General features: G+C 50.6%; 1 long non-coding RNA gene across 1 annotated transcript in view; it reads left to right on the forward strand.

The window, feature by feature from the left end:
• LOC119966602 overlaps nt 1–5214 on the forward strand; it is a 126966-nt gene extending 121752 nt beyond the window's left edge. The window contains exon 3 of the long non-coding RNA XR_005460802.1: nt 4869–5214. This is a non-coding gene — a long non-coding RNA (uncharacterized LOC119966602). The remainder of the gene's footprint in view (nt 1–4868) is intronic.
• The last annotated feature ends 22659 nt before the right edge of the window (nt 5215–27873 follow it).

Below are 27873 nucleotides of genomic sequence, written 5' to 3' on the forward strand. Positions count from 1 at the left end.
TTGGATTTGTTTATTGTTACGTGTACCGAGGTACAGTGAAAAGTAATTTTCTGCGAGCAGCTCAACAGATCATTAAGTATTTGGGAAGAAAAGGGAATAAAAGAAAATACATAATAGGCAACACAAGATATACAATGTAACTACATAACACGGGCATCGGATGAAGCATACAGGGGTGTAGTGTTAATGAGGTCAGTCCATAAGAGGGTCATTTAGGAGTCTGGTAACAGCGGGGAAGAAGCTGTTTTTGAGTCTGTTCGTGCGTGTTCTCAGACTTCTGAATCTCCTGCCCGATGGAAGAAGTTGGAAGAGTGAGTAAGCCGGGTGGGAGGGATCCTTGATTATGTTGCCCGCTTTCCCCCGGCAGCGGGAGGTGTAGATGGAGTCCATGGATGGGAGGTGGGTTTGTGTGATGGACTGGGCGGTATTCACAACCCTCTGAAGTTCCTTGCGGCCCTGGGCCGAGCAGTTGCCATACCAGGCTGTGATGCAGCCAGATAGGATGCTTTCTATAGTGCATCTGTAAAGTTGGTAAGGGTTAATGTGGACATGCCAAATTTCCTTCGTTTCCTGAGGAAGTATAGGCACTGTTGTGCTTTCTTGGTGATAGCGTTGACGTGAGTGGACCAGGATAGATTTTTGGAAATGTGCACCCCTAGGAATTTGAGACTGCTAACCATCTCCACCTCGGCCCCGTTGATACTGACAGGGGTGTGTACAGTACGTTGCTTCCTGAAGTCGATGACCAGCTCTTCAGTTTTGCTGGCATTGAGGGAGAGATTGTTGTCGTTACACCACTCCACTAAGTTCTCTATCTCCCTCCTGTATTCTGACTCGTCGTTATTCGAGATCCGGCCCACTATGGTCGTATCGTCAGAAAACTTGAACATGGAGTCGGAACCAAGTTTTGCCACGCAGTCGTGTGTGTACAGGGAGTAGAGTAGGGGGCTAAGTACGCAGCTTTGCAGGGCCCCAGTATTGTGGAGGAGGTGTTGGTGTTCATTCTTACTGATTGTGGTCTGTTGGTCAGAAAGTCGAGGATCCAGTTGCAGAGTGGAGAGCCAAGTCCTAGGTTTTGGAGGTTTGATATGAGCTTGGCTGGGATTATGGTGTTGAAGGCGGAGCTGTAGTCAATAAATGGGAGTCTGATGTAGGAGTCCATGTTTTCGAGATGCTCTAGGGATGAGTGTAGGGCCAGGGAAATGGCGTCTGATGTGGACCGGTTGCAATGGTATGCGAATTGCAGTGGATTAAGGCGTTCTGGGAGTATGGAGGTGATGCGCTTCATGATCAATCTCTCGCAGCACTTCATTATGGCTGAAGTCAGGGCCACTGGACGGTAGTCATTGAGGCACGTTGCCTGGTTCTTCTTTGGCACCGGTGTGATGGTGGTCTTCTTGAGGGGTAACAGGTGTGTGGGTATTGGGAGGGTAACAGGTGTGTGGGTATTGGGGGGGGTAACAGGTGTGTGGGTATTGGGGGGGTAACAGGGGTGTGGGCATTGGGAGAGTAACAGATGTGTGGGTATGGGGAGGGTAACAGGTATGCGGGTATTGGGAGGGTAACAGTGGTGTGTGGGTATGGGAAGGGTAACAGGTGTGTGGGCATTGGGAGGGTAACAGGTGTGTGGGTATTGGGAGGGTAACAGGTGTGTGGGCATTGGGAGGGTAACAGGGGTGTGGGCATTGGGAGGGTAACAGGGGTGTGGGCATTGGGACAGTAACAGGGGTGTGTGCATTAGGAGGGTAACAGGTGTGTGGGCATTGGGAGGGTAACAGGTGTGTGGGTATTGGGAGGGTAACAGGTGTGTGGGCATTGGGACAGTAACAGGGGTGTGTGCATTGGGAGGGTAACAGGTGTGTGGGCATTGGGAGGGTAACAGGTGTGTGGGTATTGGGAGGGTAACAGGTGTGTGGGCATTGGGACAGTAACAGGGGTGTGTGCATTGGGAGGGTAACAGGTGTGTGGGCATTGGGAGGGTAACAGGTGTGTGGGCATTGGGAGGGTAACAGGTGCGTGGGTATTGGGAGGGTAACAGGTGTGTGGGTATTGGTAGGGTAACAGGTATGCGGGTATTGGGAGGGTAACAGGTGTGTGGGCATTGGGAGGGTACCAGGCATGTGGGTATTGGGAGGGTAACAGGTGTGTGGGTATTGGGAGGGTAACTGGTGTGTGGGCATTGAGAGGGTAACAGGTGTGTGGGCATTGGGAGGGTACCAGGTATGTGGGCATTGGGGGGGTAACAGGTGTAGGCTCAGAGGGGAGAGAAGGCATGCGGAGGATGATATTTTTTGGCTCAAGGGCAATGGAGGATGTTAAAAGCTATAAGAGTGGAAGGAATAGATATATTGAGTGGGTCCAGGGTGATGAGGGGTGGGCGGGGGGAGTTGTTGGGTGGCAGGGGAAAGGCAGAACATGGTTGAGCCAGTCTGCATCTCATTTGCTTAAGGCTGTACTTGGCAACTGGATTAGAAGCATTCTGAGATTCTCCGGTGAAGCTCACATGGTAACAGGTTTGACTCCCTGACTCCTGGGTCTCAGAATAGCGAGACCCCAGTATGGATGGAATGAAATGAAATGAAAATGAAAATCGCTTATTGTCACAAGTAGGCTTCAAATGAAATTACTGTAAAAAGCCCCGAGTCGCCACATTCCGGCGCCTGTTCGGGGAGGCTGTTACGGGAATTCAACCGTGCTGCTGGCCTGCTTTGGTCTGCTTTCAAAACCAGCGATTTAGCCCTGTGCTAAACAACCCCTAAACAGACAGACTGGTGGTCAAAATAAGAGTCGAGGGTTATGGGAAGCAGACAGGAAAGTGGAGTTAAGGCCACAAACAGATCATCATCAATTTTACTGAATGTTGGTACAAGCTCGAAAGGCCTAACCGCCTAATCCTGCTGCTATTAAGACCATAAGACATAGGAGCAGAATTAGGCCACTTGGCCCAGCGAGTCTGCTCCACCATTCAATCAATGCTGATATTTTTCTCATCCCCATTCTCCTGCCTTCTCCCCATAACCTCATATCCTCTTGTGCATTGTTATGGGCCAGGGTTTAGGGAACCCCAAAGTGTATCATGGAGTTCACCTGACCCACAACTTTTAATAGATTGTGTTATGGGGAGCACATTGCCCACTCTACAGGTGTGGTACAGCAGAAATGGAAAAGTAATTTTTAAAGCAAAACCATGTTTATTCTATGAACTCAAGTTAACCTTTTTAAAGCATACAGTGAACATCTTAGCAACCATTAATTCAAATACAACCCCCAAAGAATACAACACTAAGTAATCGTTTAAGCTTTCATTTTAACATCCAGAAGACTTAAAAACAAAACCTTTAGCAGAAGCACATCAGGTTAAAGTCACTACTGAAAACATTTATAATTCTGAATTCACCAAATGATCAAGAGATAGTCTTTTCATGGCAGAGAGAACAGCAGCACGCCTGCTTGGTCTGGCTTCAGCTCCAACACTGAAAACAAAACTAAAACACACCCTGCAACAAACAGCCTAAAACAAAAGTAAAAAGCTGACAGACAGCCCAGCTCCAGCCACTCTCTGACATCATTGCAGTAGTAAACACCCATTTCTTAAAGATACTCTCACTACAGGTATTTATATACACACCCATTTATAAACAATCATTTCTTAAAGGTACTCTCACATGACATAATCAAGAACCTATCTATCTCTGTCTTAAAGACACTCAGTGATTTGGCCTCCACAGCCTCCTGCGGCAAAGAGTTCCACAGATTCACCACCCTCTGGCTGAAGAAATTCCTCCTCATCTCTGTTTTAAAGGATCGTCCCTTTAGTCTGAGATGGTGCCCTCTGCTTCTAGTTTATCCTACAAGTGGAAACATCCTCTCCGCATCCACTCTCTCCGGGCCTCGCAGTATCCTGTAAGCTTCAATAAGATCCCCCCTCATCCTTCTAAACTCCAACGAGTACAGACCCAGAGTCCTTAACCGCTCTTCATACGACAAGCTCTTCAATCCGGGTTCCTTTGTTGTTATTGTAGTATCCTGCACGGGGCACATGGGACTGGGTTGATGATAGTCCCTGTGTGGCCACCCCTGTTAACTGTAGGGTGGGGACTGTTGTATATAACAGCACAGGCCCCCAGAGAGACAAAGGCCCAGTGAAGTATAACCGGGTCCTGAGTGTGTATACAATGCGAATAAACCAGTACTTTATTTTTATTAGACTGATTCTGTTGCCTTTACTAAACTTATGTTCATATTTTCTGCTTGGGCCAAGCAGACAGGCCCCAGTGGGCAGAGAGGAAACCCCTTGGGCAATGGCATTGGGACTGCAGTGGGGCACCCTTCGTTACAGGTGGCCCCTTCCTGTGACCATGAAGCCATTAGCTCCGGTGGCCCTCCCCACCCCAAAAGACCAAAGGAAGGTCACCTTCTCGCCACGCGGAGGTTGGGGAAAATAGCTCTTTTATTGGCTCATTAATGACCTAAGTTGGCCACTGCCATTTCTGCCCCTCGGTAAATTTCCTGAGAGCAGAGCTGGACCAGGAATCACCCAACCTCAACTCCCCATCATTTCTCCAGCCACCCGTTTGCTATTCTGCACTCTGGGGGGGGGGGGGGGGGGAGGACAGTAAAATTCAGTCCAATGTTTCAGGTCGATGACCCTTCATCAGCAACCTGAAATGTGAACTCCACATCTCTCATCATAGAAGCTGTTGGACTGGCTGAGTATTTGCAGCATTTCCTTGTTTTCACTCAGCCGATTATGGGGTTAAAATATCTTCAGGATTTATTACTCGCATAGCCCGATAATCTTTCCGGCATTTGGAAGGAAGCGTCCTTTGGAGACTACCCACTGAATAGTGTCCGCTTGTCAACTCCAGAAATGCAACCAGACTGAACTGAACAGATTGAGGCAAGTCAGGAGGACAAACATCCAATCAGAACATTTCTGCAAAAGAGCTGTCAATCAGCCCTAACTAAAGAAACAATGGAGCGTTCTGTGCATCAAGAGGATTTAACCCAGAGCTGTTCACACCTTCCCCAGTCCTTATTTCATGTTTTGACCGCATAAAACTTGATTAACATCAAGAACGCCTCGGCAACCTGGTTTATCTACACATCAAAGGAGCTGCCTGCATTCTTGCAGGTAGTTAGGATTAGTCTGCATCATGCAGCTTTGTAATGACATGCAACTCCCACTTTACCTCTCACTATTTCTGTAAACACTGCCTCCTGCCAATGCAAGATGGCCACCAATACTCGACTGCACTTGCACACTGGTCCACGCAAGCGCAGAAATCCAATTATGTCACGCCTGCAGGCCAGTGGGACAACCAGGGCAGCACGGTAGCACAGTGGGTAGCACTGTCTGTGCGGAGTCTGCACGTTCTCCCTGTGTCTGCGTGGGTTTCCTCCGGGTGCTCCGGTTTCCTCTCAGAAGTCCCGAAAGACGTGCTGTTAGGTGAATTGGGCATTCTGAATTCTCCCTCTGTGTACCCGAACAGGCGCCGGAATGTGGCGACTAGGGGCTTTTCACAGTAACTTCATTGCAGTGTTAATGTAAGCCTACCTGTGACAATAAGGATTATTATTATGTAACAGGGATCCCGGGTCAGGGAAATAAATAGATTGACAACGGTAGTGGAGCTGTGGTCTGGAAGGCGATTGGAGTCGGTTAGCAATTATCCTCAGGCAGATGGGCCTTTCCATCATAGCACAGTGAAAAAAAAAGAAAAAATGAAATGAAAACCGCTTAATGTCACAAGAAGGCTTCAAATGAAGTTACTGTCAAAAACCCCTAGTCACCACATTCCGGTGCCTGTTCGGGGAGGCTGGTACGGGAATTGAACCGTGCTGCTGGCCTGCCTTGGTCTGCTTTAAAAGCCAGCGATTTAGCCCAGTGTGCTAAACCAGCCCCGGGCCTTTGTCAGCGGGGTTAGAACAGGGTTAGGAATGGAGGGCTACAAAGGGTAAAGGGAATGGGGGTAGCTCAGATGGGATCCTTCTGCCTGGACATAAACCCACTCCCCTTGCCTGTGAACACTCCCCCCAGAGTTTAGCACTGTGTGTCAGGCGGGAAAGGCCTGACATATTAATATAGAGGCTGGAGGGAAGAAGGTAGTCCGGAACTCAAAGACGGTCAAAGAAACTCCTGCTTCCTAGTTTCCCGACCACAGCCCCCTTCCCTGTGCTCTGAAACCCCACCTGGAACTGCACTGGACCTGCACTGGAACATTGGAACTGCACACGTGTGGCGTTGGTAGCAAATTCAGCCATTTCTAAAACACATTCACCCTGCCCGAGGCCATTTATGAAAATAAATTATTTCTGATTCAGAAGGTTTCCTTCTTTGCAGAATCAACATTCAGCTTTTGTCACAAAATAAGGTTATAAAATCTGGTGTGAAATAAGTCAAAAAATAAATGAGGCTAAACCTTGGCTATTGTGCAACATTGCGAGGGTTCTTTTTTAAAATAGAGAAACCTGTACGGAGAGTCAATTTACCAGAAAATCTAACAAGGCGGAGAGAAATACAAGAGAAGTTGAGGCAAATTAAAATAAGCTGCCTGAGCTCCAATTTAAAAGCCCGTAGGGTTTAATAAAAGGGTAAGCGTGAGAGAGGTAAGAAGGTCAATCTTATTGAGTAGCTGGGGAACGAACAGTTAAATAAATGATTACACAATGATTATCACATTAGCCCAGGCTAATGCCTCTGGGACATGTGTTCAAATCTTGGTGGTGGAATTTAAATTCAATTAATAAATCTGGAATGCAAGGCCAGACTCAGTAATGGTGACCATAAAGCATAGGAACAGAAGTAGGCCATTCAGCCCATCGGGTCTGCTCCGCCATTCGATGAGATCATGACTGATCTGATATGATAATTCTCAACTCCACTTAACATAGAAAATAGGAACTATGAATTGTTGTAAAAACCCATCTGGTTCACTATCCAGTGATACAGTGATTAGCACTGCTGCCTCACAGGGCCAGGGACCCGGCCTCGGGGGACTTTGCTCGCTGTGTCCCAGTGGGTTTCCTCCAGGTGCTCCGGTTTCCTCCCACAACCCGAAAATGTGCAGGTTAGGTGGATTGGCCATGCTAAATTGCCCCTTAGTGTCCAAAAGGTTAGGGATTACGGGGATGGAGTGGGGGCATGTGCCTAGGTCGAGTGCTCTTTCCAAGGGTTGATGCAGACTTGATGGACTGATTGGCCTCCTTCTGCACTGTAAGGATTCTGATGTCCTTCAGGGAAGGAAATCTGCCTCTTTACCCGGTCTGGCCTACATGTGACTTCAGACCCACACCAATATGGTTGACTTTTAACTGCCCCTCGGAAATGGCTGAGCACACCACTTAGTTCAAGGGCATTTAGGGACGGGCAACAAATGCTGGCCCAGCCAGAGACGCCCACATCCCATGAAAGAATTGAGACTAATTTCAGAATTTCACAACGTTCCTCACAGCTATTGCAGTACATTTGAGGTGCACCTTGCATTTGTATTATTGAAACACAGCAGCCAATTTGTCTGCAACTAGATCCCTCATACAGCATTGAGACAACAGCTGAGTGAGGCTCGGGGGGAATTAGCAGGGGCGCTGGCCAGAATTTTCAATTTCGCTCTGGCCACAGGAGAGATGACAGAGGGCTGGAGGTAGCCAATGTGGTATCGTTATTCAAGAAGGGAGGAAGGGATCAACCAGGAATCTACAGGCCAGTCAGTCTAACCTCAGGGGTGGGGAAACTATTGGAAACAATTCTGTGAAACAGAATTAATCTGCATTTGGAGAGGAAGGGATTAATCCTGACCAGTCAGCATGGTCTTGTTAAGGGGAGGTCATGTCTGACCAACTTGATTGAATTTTTCAAAGAGGTGACCAAGTGTGTAGATGAGGGAAATGCATTTGATGTAGTCTACATGGACTTTAGCAAGGCTTTTGATAAGGTCCCACATGGGAGACTGATAGCAAAGGTAAGGGCCCAAGGGATCCAAGGTCATTTGGCAAATTGGATCCAGAATAGGCTGAGTGGCAGGAAGCAGAGGATGATGGTCAAGGGGTGATTTCTGACTGGAAACCTGTGTCCAGTGGAGTCCCGCAGGGATCAGTATTGGGGCCCTGGCTGTTTGTGGTTTATGTAAATGATTTAGACTTGAATGAAGGAGTGTTGAATAGTAAATTTGTGTATGTTGCAAAATTGGTGGGTGGTAAATAATGAGGAGGATGGCCTTCGATTACAGAAGATATGGGTGGGCTGGTCAGCTGATTAGTGACAAACGGAATTCATTCCATATTGCGTGAAGTTCTGGTCACCATACTATCAGAAAGACGTGGAAGCTTTGTAGAGAGTGTAAAGAAGGTTCAGCAGGACGTTGCCTGGTCTGGAGGGTGTTGGCTATGAGGGGAGGTTGAATAAACTAGGATTGTTCTCACTGGAAAGACGGAGGCTGAGGGGAGACCTGATAGAGGTCTACAAAATTATGAGAGCCAGAGACTGGGTGGATAGTCAGAGGGTTTTCCAAGGGTGGAAGTGTTAATTACACAGGGGCACAGGTTCAAGGTGAGAGGGGGAAAGTTTAAGGGAGATGTGCGGAGTAGGGTTTTCACACAGAGAGTGGTGGGTACCTGGGACCCTGAGGATGTGGTGGAAGCAGGTACATTAGCAACATCTGGGTACAGGGGCAGCACAGTAGCACAGTAGTTATCCCTGTCGCTTCACAGCGCCAGGGTCCCAGGTTCGATTCCCGGCTTGGGTCTGTGGGGAGTCTGCATGTTGTCTCTGTGTCTGCGTGGGTTTCCTCCAAAGATGTGCATGATAAATTTGTCCTTGGTGTCTAAAAATGTTAGGTGGGATTACTGGGTTACGGGGATAGGGTGGAGGCATGGGTTTAAGCGAAAGTGGGGTGCTCTTTCTAAGGACCGGCGCAGACTCGATGGGCTGAATGGCCTCCTTCTGCACTGTAAATTCTATGATTCTATGAACTCCAGCATGATGCCACCATGAAAAACATCTTCCCCTCACCACCCCCAGTGTCAGCATTCCATTGGGATCGCTCCCTCCATGACATCCTGGTCAATTCCTCCATCACCTCCAACTCCTCATCCCTTTACCGTGCAACCATAGAAGATGCAACACGAGCCTCTTTACCTCTTCGCCGTTCAACGGCTCAAATGCTCCATTCGGGTGACGCAACATCTCACATGTATCCCCTTCAATTTGGTCGATGATACTCACTGCTCCCAATACGGTCCCCTCTACATTGGGGAAACTAAACACAGCCTGGGTGCCCGCTTTGCCACTGGTTCTTATGCTTTGCCTTCACTGATCTTTGTTTTCCGATTAACACATTCTGCTAATTTACCTTCATGCCACTATTAGCACCGTCTATAGTCATTCACGCTGCCTTTAACACTGCCTCTGTATCGTGCCCTACACATCTTTGTTGCAATCTCTTCTAGCTCCCACCTATCACTGACCTACACTGCTCCAAACGCTCCCCCCCCCCCCCCCCCCCCCCCCCCCCCCCCCCCCTTACACAGTACATGATGTGGAGATGCCGGCGTTGGACTGGGGTGAGCTCAGTAAGAAGTCTCACACCAGGTTAAAGTTCAACAGGTTTGTTTGGAATCACTGCGCTCCAAAAGCTACTGACTCCAAATAAACCTGTTAGACTTGAACCTGGTGTAAGATTTCTTACTGTACATAATCCATCACATTTCTCCCTGAAGAGTCAGATGAGGCTCAAAACGTTAGAACTGATTCGCTCTCCACAGATGCTGCCAGACCTGCTGAGTTTTTCCAGCATTTTCCGTTTTTGATACAGATTTCCAGCATCCGCAGTATTTTGCTTTTATATGAAGATTTGGAGCATTACCAGGTGACATGGTGCTGGATTCTCCGCCCCCGACACCAAAATCGCGTTCGGCGACCGGGTGGAGAACCCGTTTTGGCGGCAAAATCAGGAGCAGCGCCGACTTTAAATTCTCCGCGCCCTGAAACGCTGAGTACTCGAGGAGTACGCTGCGCCGATTATCCACCGCCTCAGGCCATTTGCTGAGTCCCGCCCCGCGGTGCTCCGTCCCCGATTGGCTGAATTCCCGACGGCGTGGCATTCTCATGGTCCCAGCCGTCCGGGATCCTCGCGAGGCGGCTGCGGACTCAGTCCGGCGCCGCCACAGTCGGGGGAGGATTGATCCGCGGGCAGGAGGGGGGCTTCATTCAGGGCTGGGGGCACTGTGGGTGGGCGGTCCGGGGCGCGCGAGCGGCCGAAGGTGGGGGCACTACTTTGGCTGCCCAGTTTCGCGGGCTGAGTCCGCCATGGAGCACGGTGCGGCCGCTGCAGGCGGCCTGCCGTGTGCATGCGCGGCCACGGAACCGGAGGTGCTGGGGGCCGTATCGGCTGCTGGAGCTGTGAGCTCTAAGCCGGCTCCCTGTTAGCCCCCAGCAAAAAGGGGAAACGGGGGCCTTTTGACGGTTTTCCTGGCGTAACAGACCACTGTTTTCACGCCGGAGTGGGGACTTAGTTTCCATGGTGTTTGACATAGACATAGAGAAATACAGCACAGAACAGGCCCTTCGGCCCACGATGTTGTGCTAAACTTTTGTCCTAGGTTAATCATAGATCATAGAATTTTGGACACTAAGGGCAATTTTGGACACCAAGGGTAATTTATCATGGCCAATCCACCCAACCTGCACATCTTTGGACTGTGGGAGGAAACCGGAGCACCCGGAGGAAACCCACGCACACACGGGGAGGATGTGCAGACTCCACACAGACAGTGACCCAAGCTGGAATCGAACCTGGAGCTGTGAAGCAATTGTGCTATCCACAATGCTACCGTGCTGCCCTTAAGATCAAATTAATCTACACTCCATTATTCTACCATAGTCCATGTACCTATCCAAAATCCGCTTGAAGGTGCCTAACGTTTCCGACTCAACTACTACCACAGGCAGTGCATTCCATGCCCCCACTACTCTCTGGGTAAAGAACCTACCTCTGACATCCCCCCTATATCTTCCACCATTTACCTTAAATTTATGTCCCCTTATAATGGTTTGTTCCACCCGGGGAAAAAGTCTCTGACTGTCTCCTCTATCTATTCCCCTGATCATCATATAAACAAAGATTTGCTTGTGTATTGACCAGGAGAGACCAGTAAAGCTGCCCCAAACCCCAATAGGAGCACAATTCAAGTCTTGGATAAACGTAGTCTTCATAGAAAGGTAAAAATTGTTCAGCGGCAAGAAAGATGGAAACATACTTCCCAGTGGCAGCTTTAGCTATGAAGGTGTGGGAATCTCATTTGGGAATTGAAGACACAATGCAGAGAATGTTGATGAATAATGAGAGATTAAGGGTGGAGCTGTTAAAAGCACGAGACGTTAGCTGTTGGCTGGACTTGTGAAAGATCTGACAACACAACCTTTGAAGAATTGACAGGAGCAAGATCATTGAGAGATATCAAGATTCCAGAGGACCTACAGGACAGACACAGGCCATTAAAAACGAGTCTATGCTGCTATTTATGTGCCACTCGAACCTCCTCCCATCTTCATCCAAATCTAACATCATATCCTTCGATTCCCTTCTCCCTCACCTTCAATGCATCTACTTGCTTCAGCCACTCTCTGTGGTAGCAAATTCCACCTTCTCACCACACTTTGCTGGGGCAGAAAGTGGATAGACTGCTGGATGGGCCGAGCGGCCGCTCTAAAAAGGCAGAGTCCCGCTGGCATCGTCCACACCTGGTCAGGGGGGGGTCTGTGGGGGAGGGGAGGGGGCTCCAACCCTGGGGGGGGCCCTCCAATGGGGACTGGCCCACGATCGGGGCCCACCAATCGGCGGGCCGGCCACTCGCTCCCCGAGCCTATTTTCCTCCGCGCTGGCCCCTGAACTCCCGCGCCATGTTGTGTCAGGGCCGGCGCGTTGAGGGAGGTCCCCGCGCACGCGGATCCCGCGGCGCACAGTTCATGCCGGGATGGGAGGCTGGAGCACTCCAGCGCTGTGCTGGCCCCCTCTAGGGGCCAGAATCGGTACTCCCAGCGGCCCGTTCACGGCATGGTGAAACGCGACGGCGTTTCCGACGGCGTGGGCTCTCTGCTGCCGAAGGGGAGAATCCCGCCCCAGCTTTCTCTCGAGGAGAACTCGTTCTGAGGCCACGCCATTGCCACTCTGTGCGGAGTCTGCACATTCTCCCCGTGTCTGCGTGGGTTTCCTCCGGGTGCTCCGGTTTCCAAGTCCTGAAAGACGCACTTGTCGGGTGAATTGGACATTCTGAATTCTCCCTCCGTGTACCCGAACAGGCGCCGGAATGTGGCGACTAGGGGCTTTTCACAGTAACTTCATTGCAGTGTTAATGTAAGCCTACTTGTGACAATAAAGATTATTATTACAGATTGGAATGTGAGGAATGGTTGGAATGTGAGTCTTTACTTTTAATTTTTAAAAAATAAATTTAGAGTACCCAATTCATTTTTTTCCAATTGCGGGGCAATTTAGCGTGGCCAATCCACCTACCCTGCACATGTTTGGGTTGTGGGGGCGAAACCCACGCAGACACGGGGAGAATGTGCAACTCCACACGGACAGTGACCCAGAGCCGGGATCGAACCTGGGACCTCGGTAGGATTTTGTAAGCCCGGCAGTATGGCAGGGGTTGCATGTAATGCGACATGAACCCAAGATCCCGGTTGAGGCCGCACTCATGTGTGCGGAACTTGGCTATAGGTTTCTGCTCGGCGATTCTGCGTTGTCGCGCATCCTGAAGGCCGCCTTGGAGAACGCTTACCCGGAGATCAGAGGCTGAATGCCCTTGACTGCTGAAGTGTTCCCCGACTGGAAGGGAACATTATCCTTTGAAGGATTCGATGGATGGGTTTCCTGGGACATTACTCCATATATACCTTGAAGCAGTGTCACTTCTGCCAGCTGACCTGTTTGTAGGGTTAGATGTGCTTTGTCATGTTTAATTATAGGATGTTGGAACAAGTGGGCTGCAGGACGTTTCTATATTAAGCTGCAGTACCATCTAGCCTTATCGTTTGAAATAGCAATACCACGGGGAGCTGTGAAATCAGGACAGGGCCGCCCTGTGGGGATAGTGGGTGACTCAGGACATCCTGCAGATTGCACTGGAAGCCAAGGCAAGTTAGATTCCTGTGCGCTTGAGAAACAAAATGACATTTGTTGTTTGGGCACTTTGCTACTATCTGGACTCGTGTTGTGTGGCACTACCACCGTGCCAAATGGCATAGACTTTGAACAGATCTCGCAACTCAAGACTGGGCATCCATGAGGTGCTGTGGGCCATCAGCAGCAGCAGAATTGTATTCAACCGCAATCTGTAACCTCATGGCCTGGCATAGCCCCCACACTACCATTACCACTAAGCCAGGGGATCAACGCTGGTTCAATGAAGAGTGCAGGACAACATGCCAATAGCAACATCAGGCACAAATATCCCCGGCCTCAACGATGAAGGAGTCCAGCACATCTGTGCAAAAGACAAGGCTGAGGCATTCGCAACAACCTTCAGCCAGAAGTGCCGAGTGGATGATCCATCTGGGTCTCCTCCGGAGGTCCCAGCATCACAGCCAATACGATTCACTTCACGTGATATCAAGAAACGGCTGAAGGCATTGGGTCCTGACAATATTAGGGGCTTTTCACAGTAACTTCATTGAAGCCTACTTGTGACAATAAGTGATTATTATTATTATCATTATTATCCCGGCAATAGTACTGAAGACTTGTGCTCCAGAACTTGCCGCACCCCTAGCCAAGCTGTCCCAGTACAGCTACAACACTGGCATCTACCCGGCAATGTGGGAAATTGCCCAGGTGTGTCCTGTACACAGGAAACAGGACAAATCCAACCAAGCCAATTACCGCCCTATCAGTCTGCTGTCCATCATCAGCAAAGTGATGGAAGGAGTCATCAACAGTGCTATCAAACGGCACTTACCCAGCAATAACCTGCTCACAGACGCTCAGTTTGGGTTCCGCCAGGGTCACTCAGCTCCTGACCTCATTACAGCCTCGGTTCAAACATGGACAGAAGAGCTGAATGCCAGAGGTGAGGTGAGGGTGACTGCCCTTGGCATCAAGGCAGCATTTGACCGGGTATGACATCCAGGAGCCCGAGCTAAACTGGAGTCAATGGGAATCAGGGGGGAAACTCTCCGCTGGTTGGAGTCATACCCGGCACAAAGGAAGATGGTTGTGGTGGTTAGAGGTCAATCATCTCAGTTACGGTTAGCACTGTTGCTTCACAGCACAAGCGTCCCAGGTTCGATTCCCGGCTTGGGTCACTGTCTGTGTGGAGTCTGCACGTTCTCCCCGTGTCTGCGTGGGTTTCCTCCGGGTGCTCCGGTTTCCTCCCACAAGTCCTGAAAGACATGCTGTTAGCTGATTCGGATGTTCTGAATTCTCCCTGTGTGTGCCCGAACAGGCGCCGGAATGTGGCGAATAGGAGATTTTCACAGCTACTTCATTGCAGTGTTAATGTAAGCCTACTTGTGACAATAATAAAGGTTATTATTAGAAGTGGGAATGTTTGCTGACTGCACAATGTTCAGCACCATTTGTGACTCCTCAGATAATGAAGCAGTCGGTGTCCAAATACAGCAAGACCTGGACAATATCCAGGCTCGGGTTGACAAGTGGCAAGTTACATTCACACCACACAAGTGCCAGGCAATGACACCTACAAGAGAGGGTCCAACTATTGCCCCTTGATATTCAATGGCATTCCCAACGCTAAATCCCCCACAAACAAATCTTGGGATTACCATTGATCAGAAACTGATTTGGACTGGCCATATTAATACTGTGGGTACCAGGGCAGGTCAGAGGCTAGGAATCCTACGGCGAGTAACTCACCTCCTGCCCCCCCCCCCCCCCCCCCCCCCCCCCCTCCAAAGCCTGTCAACCATCTACAAGGCACAAGTCGGGAGTGTGATGGAATACTCTCCACTTGCCTGGATGAGTGCAGCTCCAACAACACTCAAGAAGCTCAACACCATCCAGGACAGAGCAGCTCCGCTTGATTGCTCCTCCTTCCACAAACATGCAAACCCTCCACTTCCGGTGAACAGTAGCAGCCGTGTGTACCATCTACAAGATGCCCTGCAGGAACTCACCAAGGTTCTTTCGGCAGCATCTTCCAAACCCACGACCGCAACATCTAGAAGGACAAGAGCAGCAGATACCTGGGAACCCCACCACCTGGAGGTTCCCCTCCAAGTCACTCACCACCCAGATTTGGAAATATATCGGCCGTTCCTTCACTGTCACTGGGTCAAAATCCTGGAACTCCCTCCCTAACAGCACAGTGGGTGTACCTACACCTCAGGGACTGCAGCGGTTCAAGGCGGCGGCTCACCACCACCTTCTGAAGGGCAACTAGGGATGGGCAATAAATGCTGGCATAACCAGCGACGCCCACATCCCGTAAATGATCAAAGAAAGCGGAATTCAACAATGTTGGATCCTAACCTCATGCCCCAATTTATTTATTATTTCTTTGCTTTTGAACTGCTCTATTCAGGATTCTGCCTCTTCTAAACATATCTTTTGTTTCTTTATGTGGCTCAGTACCAGTCCCTTTGGCCTTGCACCGTGAAACATTTTGCCATTCGGTCCCTTGCCCTCCACCCTGTCAACGTCACTGGGGCACAAAAACACATCTTGTAAACTTTCCTTTAGAAATCTGCCATTCTTACCTGGTCTGGCCTACTTGTGACTCCCGATCCCACAGCAAATACTGAAGAGCATAATGCCCTTTGAAATGACGACACAAACATAGATGGGACAGTAAGTTGCAATGAGGAAATAAGAACCTTAGAAATAGATATCGATAGGTTAGGAGAGTGGGCCAAAATGTGGCAGATGAAGTTTAACGTGGATAAGTGTGAGGTCATGAATTTTAGTCGGAAAAAGGGGGAAGGCAACTTATTATCTGAATGGGGCGAGGCTTCGGGGTGCTCCGGTGGAGAGGGATCTGGCTGTTCTTGTGCATGAGTCACAGAAAACTAACATTGCAGTGACAACCGACAATAAAGAAAGTGAATGGAATGTTGGCATTTCTAGCTAAAGGAATAGAGTATAAAGGGAAGGAGGTGTTGTTGCAACTATACAAGGCATTGGTGAGACCGCACCTGGAGTATTGGGCACAGTTTTGGTCCCCTAATTTGAGGAAAGACATAGTGGCATTGGAGGCAGTTCAGAGGAGGGTCACTAACTTGATTCGAGAGATGAGGGACCTGTACTCTCTAGAATTTAGAAGAATGAGGGGAGATCAAATTGAGGTATGCAATATGATAAAAGGTATAGATCATAGAATTTACAGTGCAGAAGGAGGCCATTCAGCCCATCGAGTCTGCACCGGCTCCTGGAAAGAGCACCCTACCCAAGGTCAACACCTCCACCCTATCCCCATAACCCAGTAACCCCACCCAACACTAAGGGCAATTTTGGACACTAAGGGCAACTTATCATGTCCAATCTACCTAACTTGCACATCTTTGGACTGTGGGAGGAAACCGGAGCACCCGGAGGAAACCCACGCACACACGGGAAGGATGTGCAGACTCCGCACAGACAGTGACCCCAGCCGGAATCGAACCTGGGACCCTGGAGCTGTGAAGCGATTGTGCTTCGACAATGCTACCGTGCTGCCCTATGGATAAGGTATACTTAAAGCAGTCGCTTCCACTTGTGGGGCATTCCAGAGTGAGGTCATAGTCTTAGGTTAAGAGGTGGCAGATTTAAAAGAGAGATTCTGAATCTGTGGAATTCGCTACCCCAGAGTGCGGTGGATGCTGGGAACTGTGAGTGAATTTAAGGAGGAGTTAGACAGATGTTTAATGGGTTGAAGGGTTATGGGGAATGGGTAGGACAGTGGAATTAAGGCTAGGGTGAGATGAGTCGTAATCGGATGTCGGAGCAGACCGGGTGGGCCAAATGGCCTAATTCTGCTCCAATATCTTATGAACGTATGAAATGGCTTGGCAAGCCGCTCAGTTAAAGGGCAATTAGGGATGGGTAATAAATGCTGGCATAGCCCGCGACGCCCACATCCCGTGAATAAAAAACAGTTTTACGTTCAAATCTCTGGAGCGGGACTTGAACCTTGACTTGTGGGGCAGACAGTGGCAATGTCGCATGACTAGTAATCCTGAGGCCCAGGCTAATGCTCTGGAGGAATGGGATCAAATCCCACCATGGCACCTGGTAGAATTTAAATTCACTTAATAAAATCTGGAATTGAAAAGCTAGTCTCAGTAATACAAAGAACAATACAGCACAGGAACAGGCCCTTCGGCCCTCCAAGCCTGTACCGGTCATGATACCAACCTTGGCCAAACCCTCAGCACTTCCATGTGCTGTATCCCTCCATACCCATCCTATCCATGTGTTTGTCAAGATGCCTTTTGAATGCCGTTAATGTATCTGCTTCCACAACCTCCCCTGGCAACACGTTCCAGGCACTCACCACCCTCTGTGTAAAAAACCTGCCTCGCACATCTCCTCTAAACTTTTCCCCATGGACCTTAAACCTATGCCCCCTGGTGACTGATCCCTCCACCCTGGGAAAGAGTGCCTGCCCATCCACTCTATCCATGACCCTCATAATCTTGATGTGGAGATGCCGGCGTTGGACTGGGGTGAGCACAGTAAGAAGTCTTACAACACCAGGTTAAAGTCCAACAGGTTTGATTCAAACACGAGCTTTCGGAGCGCAGCTCCTTCACCTGATGCACCTGAGGAAGGAGCAGGGCTCCGAAAGCGCGTGTTTGAATCAAACCTGTTGGACTTTAACCTGGTGTTGTAAGACTTCTTACTGTGCTCATAATCTTGTAGACGTCTGTCAGGTCACCCCTCAACCTCCGCCTTTCTAATGAAAACAGTCTGAGTCTATTCAGCCTCTCCACATAGCCAACGCCCTCCAGACCAGGCAACATCCTGGTAAACCTCCTCTGCACCCTCTCCAAAGCCTCCACATCCTTTTGGAGGTGTGGCGACCAGAATTGTGCGCAATATTCCAAGTGCGGCCTTACCAAGGTTCTATACAACTGTAGCATGACTTGCCTGTTTTTACACTCAATGCCCCGTCCAATGAAGGCAAGCATTCTGTATGCTTTCTTGACAACCTTGCCCACTTGTATTGCCAATTTCAAAGATCTGTGGACGTGGACGCCCTGATCTCTCTGACTTTCTATATTCCAAAGAGTTTTGCCATTTACGGTATATTTCCCCTCTATGTTAGACCTACCAAAATGCATTACTGCACATTTGTCCGGATTAAACGCCATTTGCCATTTCTCTGCCCAAGTCTCCAACCTATCTCGGTCCTGCTGTATCCTCTGACAATCCTCAACACTATCTGCCACTCCACCAACCTTGGTGTCATCTGTGAATTTACTAATCAGACCGGCTACATTTTCCTCCAGATTGTTTCTGTGCACTACAAACAAAGGCCCCAGCACAGATCCCTGTGGAACACCACTAGTCACAACCTTCCATTCAGAAAAACACCCTTCTACTGCTACCCTTTGCCTTCTGTGACCAAGCCAGTTCTGTATCCATCTTACCACCTCACCTCTGATCCTCTGACTTCACCTTTTGTACCAGTCTGCCATGAGGGACCTTGTCAAAGGCTTTACTGAAGTCCATGTAAACAACATCCACCGCCCTCTCCTCATCAATTGTCTTCGTCACCTCATCAAAAAACTTGATCAAGTCAGTGAGGCACGACCTCCTTGTCACAAACTATGCTGTCTATCGCTAATGAGTCCTTTTGTTTCCAAATGGGAGTAAATCCTGTCCCTGAGAATTCTCTCCAATGATTTACCTACTACCAACCTGAGACTCATAAGCCTATAGTTTCCCGGATTATCCCTGCAACCTTTCTTAAACAGCGGTCCCACATTAGCTATTCTGCAGTCCTCTGGGATCTCACATGTAGCCAATGAGAATACAAAGATGTCAGTCAAGGCCCCAGCAATTTCCTCCCTTGCTTCCCTCAGTATTCCGGGATGAATCCCATCCGGCCCAGGAGACTTATCTGCCTTTTTAAAACACCCAATACCTCCTTTTTGATGTCAACATGATCCAAACTGTCCACACAGCCTACCTAAGAATCGGGCTGGATTCTCCGATAATGGGGCTAAGTGTTGACGCCATCGTAAACGCTGGAGCACTTTACTACGATGCCATCTGGCCGCCAGGAGCAGCGATCCTGCACCGCACAGGGGGGCAGCACGGCACTGGAGCGCCTCACGCGGCTCCAGCTGCCGAAACGGGCGCCAGCACAGCCGGCGCGGGTCTGCGCATGCCTGTGGGTTGCCGTCTCCGAACCAGCCCCCCCCCCCCGGCAGCATGACGGAGCCCTACAGGGGCCTGGCACGGAGGAGCATAAGCCCCCACGAAATTAGCCTGCCCGCCGATCGGTAGCCCCCGATCGCGGGCCTGGCCACCATGTAGCACCCCCCCCCACACCGAAGTCGGAACCCCCCCCTCTCCCCCACCAGGACGGCCCCTGCAGCCAGAACACCGAGGTCCCGCCAGGTAGGACCACACGCGAACGACGGCGGCGGGACTCGACCGACCTCGGCGGGCATTCGGCCCATCGAGTGCGGAGAATCGGCAGGAGGGCTGCGTTGACCGGCCCCCGACAGCCGCCGCGATGACCACACCGGTGCCATTGGCGGCAATTCTCCGCTCGGCGTCGGAGCAGCACCACGGGATTCATGCCCCCCCCGCCCCCCGCAATTCTCCGACCTGCTGCCCCTTCTTCCACAACGTCCTTTTCTTTGGTGAACACTGATGCAAAGTAATGCTGACCACAAAACTATCATTGATTATCATAAAAGCCCATCTGGTTCGCCTAATGTCCCTTAGGGAAGGAAATCTGCCGTCCTTACCCGGTCTGGCCTACACGTGACTCCAGACCCACAGCAACGTGGTTCACTCTTAACCCCTCTGAAATGGCCGTGCAAACCACTCAGTTCAAGGCCAATTAGAGATGGACAACAATTCTGGCCCAGCGACACCCACATCCCGAATAAAGAAAATAAACCCACAATCCTCTGATTCTGAGGTGAGAATGCCACTCAGTAAGTCACAGCAGATACCCTGTAATTGATTGCAGCATTCATGTGCTTTGAGTCAGGTAACAAAGTCGATATCTATTTGTGAAGACAACAGGTCACACACATATCCCCCTGTGATCACAGTGGGTAAGTCTTCTGTTCGAGGGCAAGAAAGAAAAACATGGACCATATCATACCATCTCTTAAAAACGCTCCTAAGGCTCTTTGAGAGATTATATTTAGCTCAGTAACAGCTTTTTGCAGTTTTAGAAATTGGTAATAATTATGAAGGAAATGTAAGTTGAATATTCCAATTTGCAGAGGCAGTCTGCACTCAACACCAAAACAAAATACTGAAACTTGCATTTGTATATCACCTTTCACGACCTCAGCCCCAAGACGCTTTCCAGCCAATGTAGTGATGTTGGCTGAGGGCTAGGTAATGGTCAAGGGCTGAACTTTAACCTAAAGAAAGAATTGGTTCAAGGGTGGGAAAGATAAAGCTGAAGAACCTATTTCCTCTCCAAACCCGGCCCGCTGGCCAACCCATTTCTGAATTTGGTTGAGACTGGGAGGTGAATGGACAGCCAATCCACTCCAAGGAGTTGAGCTGGAAATTTAAATATTATAATGAGGCTGTGAGCCTCATTGACATTCCGTTGTTTAACGTTAACTGCTGAGGATTGGGGCCCCCGATTGCCAGGGGAACCTGGCAGATTCTTTGAGGCCTCCATGCCAACTTCTGGATGCAGTGACCTTCCTGAGAAGCCTCCACGATTGAGGTCCCCCTGTAGCTAATCCCTCCTTTCTCCTCCCCAATCAATTCCCATCAGTTAATCAGTTATTCCCCCCCCCCCCCCCCCCTCCCCCGGGACTTCCTGTGGCGGCCATGGGGTGAGTGTCGCAGATTTGGCAGCTCCTGCTCGTGATGGTCTTTTTTAGGCTTTTCTCCCGGTTTCCAAGAGGAAGTGAGATGGAAAAAGGTGTAGGAGGGTTGGTAGAGGAGATTGACCCTCTAGTTTATAGAGCTGAGGACCAGAAATGCCCGAAAAAGAAGGAATAAGTCGGTCGGAGCGGGAGTGGTGCTGGCAAAGCACGTGGAGATGGCAGAGGGGCAGGGAGTGGCCCTGCCGGCTCAATGGGCGACGGAGCAGCTGGTGAGCGTCTTGAATGAGAAGTTCATCCAGCAGCGGAAGGAGAGTCTGGAAGGCCTGGCCTGGGCGGTGGACTCGATCAAGCCGGTGGTTGACCGTGTGGCGACGAGGCTGGCAGCCCAGGGTCAGGCAATCCAGATGTTGGAGGAGCTGACGGGGGAACACGACGAGCAGTTTGCCTCGATGGCAGCGGAGAAGGGGCTGATGCGGGACCACCCGAAGCGGTTGGAGGAGAAGGCGGAGCACTTGGAGAACCGGTCACGTAGGCAGGATATTCGGATCGTGGGCCTGCCGGGGGGCTGCGAAGGAGCCGATGCTGCTGCGGACGTGGGGAAGATGCTCGAGTAGCTGCTTGGTGAAGGTGCGTTTGACCGGCCATTGGAGGTGGACCGAGCACACAGGGCGTTGATGAGGAGGCCCCAGGGGAACGAGCCACCGAGGGAGATGGTGGTGTGGCTGCACCGGTTCCTTGACAAGGAGCGAATCAGGAGGTGGGCCAGGCAAACGAGGCGCTGCACCTGGGAGGGCAGTGAGTTCCGCATGTACCAGGACCTGAGTGCAGAGCTGGCCAGGAAGAGGGCAAGTTTTAATAAGGCCAGAGCGGCCCTCTACAAGAAGGGGCTGAAGTTTGGACTATTGTACCCGGTCCATCTATGGGTGACCTATGGGGGCCACAAACTTTATTTTGGATCTTTGGAGGAGTCAGCGGAGTTTATGAGAGACAATGGACTGTCAGGAGAAGGTAGACCTTGAACTTTAGTAGAGAAGTTGTGATGCTGCTGCAGAAACATTTGCTCGGGGCCATTTCATTCTTCCCTTGTTTTTGGCTTCAGTTCTGCTTTCTAATTTGTTCTTTGCCAATGGATTGGGGGGGATGGTTTATTTTTTCTGTTCATATTGATTGTTTGCACTAATGTTTGAGCCGGGGGGAGGGGAATCAGTGGGGGGTAGGGTGCTAGGCACCAGAGGCGGGAGCTGCCAGGCTAGCTGGGCGGGCTAGTTCACGGAAGCACAGTGGGGGGTGAGCGGAAGGTTAGCAAGGGGATGGGGAATGGTGGGGGGGGGGGGAGCTTGGGGATCTGTGGGGGGAGGGTGGCAGTACTACTAACAGTGGTGGGGCCTTTAAAATGGAGGAGGGCTGCTGACGGTGGTCTCCCGAGTGCGGGCCAAGGGAGGTGCTGGTATGGGCTGGAGGCTGTCCCAAGAGGGGCTATGGCTGATCAGCAGGGTGGGGGGGGCGGGTGTCCCCCGACCAGGCTGGTCACGTGGAACGTTCGAGGGTTGAATGGGCCGGTCAAGAGGGGCCCGTGTGTTTGCACGCTTGAGGAGACTGAAGGCAGATGTGGCCATGCTGCAGGAGGTGGGGGGGCCAGATCAGGTTGAGGAAGGGATGGGTTGGGTAAGTATTCCACTCGGGGTTGGACTTCAAAATGAAGGGGGAGGGACTTCCGGTGGTGGCCATGGAGGAGTAGGTCGCACATTTGATAGCTCCCGCCTCTGACGGACTTTTAGACCTTTTTCCCCCGTTTTGTTCCCGGATTTTATGGGATAAATCGGTGAAGAGTGAGACCGTGAGGAGAAATCCCCCTCCGGTGTGTGGAGAATTGGCCCAGAAGTGGCCGTGTGAGACAACAAAGTTCTATAAGGGAGATGCGAGCAGAGCCGGTAACACGGGCCAGCATGGCGGAGAGCAAGGGCCGCGGGGAAACGGCACAGTGGTCGACGGAGCAGCTGGTGAAGTTTTTCTAGGATTGCTTTGCCAAGCTGAAGAAGGACACGCTGGATCTGATTAAGGCTTTGATTGATCAAGTAGTTCAGAATCAGGAAACCTACGGGAGAGCGATCCAGGAGGTGGAACAAAAGTTGTCCGAGCACGAGGAGTATATAACCGTGCTGGAAAGCAAGGTGGGGATGATGAACCACCGCCAGAAAAGAATGCAGGAGAAGCTGGAGGACCTGGAGAACAGGTCCAGGAGGCAGAATCCCAGAATTGTTGGCCTCCCTGAAGGCAGTGAGGGATCGGATGCGAGGGCCTATGTGACGGACATATTGGAGAAGTTGATGGGGGCTGGGGCATTCCCTCGGCCCCTGGAATTGGACAGAGCGCACAGAGCCCTCGCGAGGAAGCCCAGAGCGAACGAGCCGCCGAGGGCCATGGTGGTACGTTTGCACTGATTCCTGGACAATGAACATGTTTTGAGGTGGGCCAAGAAAGAACGGAGCAGCAAGTGGGAGAATTGTGAGCTGCGCATTTATCAGGACCTGGGAGCAGATTTGGCCAAGAGGCGAGCTGGGTTAAATCGGGCAAAAACGACCCTCTTTAAGAAGGGGGTGAGGTTCGGGATGCTGGTCCCAGCCCGTCTGTGGGGAACACATGAGGAACGGGACTTCTACTTTGAAACACCAAAGTATGGACTTTTATTAAAGAAAAGAGGCTGAAGGCAAATTAAAAGACACTGAAGCCTTGGAGAGTGATGTGGCAGCGATTTGTTGCGCTGGGCTATATAAGTGTAAATAGTGTTATATGTAATAACGGGCTGTTTAGATAGCTAAAGGTAACTTTGGCTTGCAGGGAGCTGGTTTGAGGGGGGTCTTTGGGACTGGTTCTGTTTTTGGGTGGGTTTTTTATTGCTAAAGTGGCTGTATCTTCACTGTTTTTTCTGATGTTTGTTTACTGGGGAATGTGATGTTCTTAATACGTTTGTTCAAGTGAGGAGAGAGGGGAGCGAACAATGGGGAGACAGACTGCTTGGTGCCAGGGGCGGGAGCTACCGAGTCAGCATGGGCCAGCTGACTCACGGAAGCGCAGTGGGGGGCGAGCAGGTGTTAAGCTGGAGCTTGACTTGGGAGATTGGGTCTCTAGTGTTGTTGCTGGGTGGGGGGGGGGGGGGGGGGGGAGCTGCTATGCTGACAGGGGATGAACTGTTACTAGGGGACAAATCGGAGGTCAGGAACGGCGAATGGTGGGGGGGGGGCCTCGAGGAGGCGGAGGGCGTGAGCCAGAGGCTGGCCTAAAAAGGGTGATAGCTAGTCGGCAAGGGGGGGTGGGGGGGGGGGTGGGTCGGCAAGCCCCCCGACCAGGCTGATCACATGGAACGTTAGAGGGTTGAATGGGCCAGTAAAGAAGGCTCGCGTGTTTGCGCATTTGAGGGGGCTGAAGGCGGACGTGGCAATGCTACAAGAGACACACCTAAAGCTAACAGACCAGACGAGATTCAGTAAGGGGTGGGTCAGCCAAGTATTCTGCTCAGTACTGGACTCAAAGACCAGGGAGGTAGCGATCTTCATCAGCAAGCGAGTGGCATTCGAGGCAGGGAGAATCGTGTTAGACAAGGGGGGTAGGTACATAATGGTGAGTGGGAAGATGGAGGGGGAGCGGGTGGTACTCGTGAACATATATGCTCCGAATTGTGATGACGTGGAATTTATGAGGCGGGTGTTAGGTAAGATCCCAGACTTAGAGTCACACAACCTGATAATGGGAGGAGATTTTAACAGTCTTTGATCCGGAATTGGACCGGTCAAAATCCAGGGACAGGGAGTAGGCGGCTGCGGCAAAGGAATTGAAGGGTTTTATGGAACAGATGGGGGGAGTAGACCCATGGAGGTTTGCACGGCCAAGAGCGAAGGAGTTTTCTTTTTTCTCACATGTCCACAAGGTACACACTCGCATCGTCTTTTCTGTTCTGAGCAGGGCTCTAACACTGGGGGTGGTGGGTACTGAGTAGAACACAGAACATAGAACATAGAACATTACAGCGCAGTACGGGCCCTTCGGCCCTCGATGTTGCGCCGACCTGTGAAACCATCTGAAGCCTATCTGACCTACACTATTCCATTTTCATCCATATGTCTATCCAGTGACCACTTAAATGCCCTTAAAGTTGGCGAGTCTACTACTGTTGCAGGCAGGGCGTTCCACACCCCTACTACTCTCTGAGTAAAGAAACTGCCTCTGACATCTGTCCTATATCTACCACCCCTCAATTTAAGGCTATGTCCCCTCGTGTTGGTCATCACCATCCGAGGAAAAAGACTCTCACTGTCCACCCTATCTAACCCTCTGACTATCTTATATGTCTCTATTAAGTCACCTCTCAGCCTTCTCCTCTCTAACGAAAACAACCTCAATTCCCTGAGCCTTTCCTCGTAAGACCTTCCCTCCATACCAGGCAACATCCTAGTAAATCTCCTCTGAACCCTTTCCAAAACTTCCACATCCTTCCTATAATGTGGTGACCAGAACTGCACGCAGTACTCCAGGTGCGGCCGCACCAGAGTTTTGTACAACTGCAGCATGACCTCGTGGCTCCGAAACTCAATCCCCCTACTGATAAAGGCTAGCACACCATATGTCTTCTTAACAGCCCTATTAACCTGGGTGGCAACTTTCAGGGATTTATGTACCTGGATGCCGAGATCCCTCTGTTCATCTACACTACCAAGAATCTTGCCATTAGCCCAGTACTCTGCATTCCTGTTACTCCTTCCAAAGTGAACCACCTCACACTTTTCCGCATTAAACTCCATCTGCCATCTCTCAGCCCAGCTCTGCAGCTTATCTATGTCCCTCTGTAACCTATAACATCCTTTAGCACTATCCACAACTCCACCGACCTTCGTGTCATCTGCAAATTTACTAACCCATCCTTCTACATCCTCTTCCAGGTCATTTATAAAAATGACAAACAGCAGTGGCCCCAAAACAGATCCTTGCGGTACACCACTCGTAACTGAACTCCAGGTTGAACATTTGCCATCAACCACCACTCTCTGTCTTCTTTCAGCTAGCCAATTACTGATCCAAACCGCTAAATCACCTTCAATCCCATACTTCCGTATTTTCTGCAATAGCCTACTGTGGGGAACCTTATCAAACGCCTTACTGAAATCCATATATACCACATGGGTAGCACGGTAGCATTGTGGATAGCGCAATCGCTTCACAGCTCCAGGGTCCCAGGTTCGATTCCTACTTGGGTCACTGTCTGTGCGGAGTCTGCACATCCTCCCCGTGTGTGCATGGGTTTCCTCCGGGTGCTCCGGTTTCCTCCCACAGTCCAAAGATGTGCAGGTTAGGTGGATTGGCCATGATAAATTGCCCTTAGTGTACAAAATTGCCCTTAGTGTTGGGTGAGGTTACTGGGTTATGGGATAGGGTGGAGATGTTGACCTTGGGTAGGGTGCTCTTTCCAAGAGCCGGTGCAGACTCGATGGACCGAATGGCCTCCTTCTGCACTGTAAATTCTATGATATGTATGTGGACTGTACCTGACATTATTCTATGACATCAACCGCTTTACCCTCATCCACCTGTTTGGTCACCTTCTCAAAAAACTCAGACATCACAGTATTGGATCATGCCCCGCATTGGGTGGATCTACGGGTTACTGTGGAGAGAGGGCAACGCCCGCTGTGGAGTCTGGATGTGGGGTTGTTAGCGGATGAAACGATCTGTGGGCGGGTTAACAGGTCCATCCAGAACTACCTGGAAATCAATGATACAGGGGAGGTCTCTGCAGCGACGGTCTGGGAAGCTTTGAAGGCAGTAGTCAGAGGGGAATTAATCTCGATATGGGCCCACAGAGAAAAGGCGGAACGGGCTGAGAGGGATAGATTAGTGGAGGAGATACTCCAGGTGGACAGGAGATACTCGGAGGCACGGACGCGGGGCTACTGAGCGAGCGGCGGAGGTTGCAGGTGGAGTTTGGGCTGTTGACCACAGGGAAAGCAGTGGAACAGTTGAGGAAGGCGGGGGGGGGGGGGGGGGGGGGGGGGGGGGATCTATGAGTACGGGGAAAAGGCAAGCAGAATGTTGGCGCACCAGCTCAGGAAAAGAGAGGCGGCCAGGGAGATAGTTAAAGTAAAGAATAGAGGCGGGAATACTGTCCTTGACCCAGCGGGAGTGAACGAGGTGTTTAAGGACTTTTGTAGTAAATCATATGAGTCGGACCCCCGGCTGGGGTGGAGGGGATGAGGCAGTTTCTGGATCAGTTGAGGTTCCCGAGGGTGGAGGAGGACCTGGTGGAGGGGCTGGGAGCCCCAATTGAGATTGAGGAAATAATCAAGGGTCTGGAGGGCATGCAGTCGGGCAAGGCCCCGGGGCCTGACGGCTACCCAGTGGAATTCTATAAGAATTTTTCAGAGATATTGAGCCCACTGCTGGTGAGGACATTTAATGAAGCAAGAGAGAGAAGGGAGTCCTCCCCCCAATAATGTCGCAGGCCTCGATTTCATTGATCCTGAAACGGGAGAAGGATCCGGAGCAATGCGGGTCATACAGGCCGATTTCTCTACTAAATGTGGATGCCAAACTGCTGGCTAAGATATTGGCCACAAGGATAGAGGACTGTGTCCCGGGGGTGATAGGGGAAGACCAGACGGGATTTGTAAAGGGCAGGCAACTCAAGGCCAATGTTCGAAGACTTCTAAATGTTATTATGATGCTCTCAGAAGGAGAGGAGGCGGAGTGGTGGTAGCGATGGATGCGGAGAAGGCTTTTGATCGGGTGGAGTGGAATTACCTGTGGGAGGTGCTGGGAAGGTTTGGGTTTGGTGAGGGCTTTATTGACTGGGTGCGGTTTCTCTATCAGGCATCAGTAGCGAGTGTGCGTACGAACCGGCTGAGGTT

The sequence above is a fragment of the Scyliorhinus canicula genome, chromosome 5 (assembly GCF_902713615.1).
Source record: "Scyliorhinus canicula chromosome 5, sScyCan1.1, whole genome shotgun sequence".
NCBI classification, from domain to species: domain Eukaryota; kingdom Metazoa; phylum Chordata; class Chondrichthyes; order Carcharhiniformes; family Scyliorhinidae; genus Scyliorhinus; species Scyliorhinus canicula.